The sequence below is a fragment of the Pteropus vampyrus genome, unplaced genomic scaffold (genome assembly GCF_000151845.1).
Source record: "Pteropus vampyrus isolate Shadow unplaced genomic scaffold, Pvam_2.0 Scaffold78, whole genome shotgun sequence".
NCBI lineage: Eukaryota > Metazoa > Chordata > Mammalia > Chiroptera > Pteropodidae > Pteropus > Pteropus vampyrus.
The window spans coordinates 5,813,222-5,815,036 of record NW_011888859.1 but is presented as its reverse complement, the minus strand read 5'-3'; the positions used below and the strand labels follow the sequence as shown (position 1 = coordinate 5,815,036).

At 48.2% G+C, this 1,815-nt stretch overlaps 1 protein-coding gene across 1 annotated transcript in view; it reads right to left on the bottom strand.

Moving 5' to 3' along the window:
* ZDHHC14 (zinc finger DHHC-type containing 14) overlaps positions 1-1,815 on the bottom strand; it is a 240,238-nt gene that overhangs the window by 49,982 nt on the left and 188,441 nt on the right. The window lies entirely within an intron of this gene.

The window sequence follows — 1,815 nt, the reverse complement described above, 5'->3', positions numbered from 1 at the left end:
CAGAAACTCTACAAACACAGAATCTGTGAGACTGGTCCCCTGGTTAGGCCCAGAACCAACTGGTGGCTCCAAAGCACTCAAACTACACAGCACTAGACAAACAGCCACCAGGGTCTGGTCGGCGCAGAAGTCTCAGCTTCTAAATATAGCGTATTGTTTTCTTGTATTTTTCTTGTTCGTATAAAGCATGCGAGCACTTGGCTGAGTCAGGCCATCTCGTCAGTGGATCTTTAATTACTTCTCTGAACAAAGGCACGCCGAAGGACAGGCCGAAGCCCTTATCTCATGGTCAGAGCTGGCCACGGAATCTGTGGAGTCCAGCGTGAAAGGGAGCTACAGGGCATCCTATTAAAAGATTATTAAGAATTTCAAGATGGCAACGGCAGAGTGTGTAATCGGCCCCGGGTCCTGCACGCCCAGGAAGCCAGCCCTGTCCTCTGCCACAGGTTTATGCCTTGCGAATGTGATTTGCTAATCGGAGGCAGATTAGTGCCTAGAGGCTCTACTGGATTGTCTGACAGGGTTTACGGAGGGCTTCCCAGAGCAGGTGCAGTGAGGAAGCTGTGATCAACGGTTCAACTTGACAGTGGGCTAACATGCCATTCCGTCTGGAGAGCTTTGGGGCAAGAAGACAAGACCCCACACCGGCTGATGCTTGCTAGAGCCACCAAGCTCGGATCAACTGGTGGTGGGGCAAGGAGGGCTCTGGGAGGGCTGCTGGCCTGGGCGAAGCTGGCTGCCGATGGCACCATGGGAACGAGGTTAATGAAGGAAGGAGGCCATGATGGAAGATGCGAGAGGAACAGGCAGCAAATGCTAAAACTGTCCACCTCTGAGATACTGTTTCCAGCAAATATCAGAAGATCAGGTTTTTTTCAGGGTTTCTTTTTTTTTAACCTCTAGCGTAGTGGTTTTCAACCTTTTCTTTTTTTCTTTTTTTCCTAATTCCCTAATGTTTTGAAAAGCTGATGAGAGCCGTGGTCCCTGCCATCATGCACTCACACACGGCCGTTTGCGTACAATTCCCGGAAGCCCCTTAGAGTCGGGCTAAGAACGGCTTGACTTACGGGTGTACTTTGCTGAAATTAAGCTAATTTTCGAGTCGAGTTACTAAGATGGCAGGCAGGCTGCTGATTACCTGCTAACTGGTCGGGTAAAGGCGCCATGCTCAGTCCCGAAGGTCCACCTCCTAAAAGCCTGACCCGATCGGGCCCGGCGTGCCGCACGACCCTGTGTGACTCTGCCACAGCCATCTGTCCACACACAGCGGGGCTGCTTTACTTACAGGAAGGGCCTGTGTTTTATTCAGGGTTTTCCAAACTAAGGACTGTGATTAAGTAGTGGGTCACGATCCGCATTAAACTAGGATAGAAAATATCAAGGCATCTTGCGTAGTCATGTTAGTACTGCTTCCTAAAACTTAGATCATCTGAGCATTTGGGTACACTGAGTCCCAATGGAAAATACATTTCTTACAGTGAGTTGCAGGGGGGGAAGGTCTGAAAGGTACTGCTTTGTTCCAATTTGTAGCTGGCACACGATAGGCCCTCTGATATTCGGCGAATGAATAAATAATGGATAAGTTATATCCGTACTAGGTCTAAATGCATTATGGGTCATTTTCAACGATGTCACATCCGTCCTCCCAGAACTGTATTAGGGTTACTAGTTCCTGATCAGACTTAATTAAACATTTTCATCATTTCTCTTGGAGTCTGAAATTTTCCATTTGTCTTAGGGGGAAGTTTGAGGCTGGGGGCGGAGTTTTATTTAGTTTTGATTGGGGGAAAGACACTTTTTTGTTCCAGTTGAGAA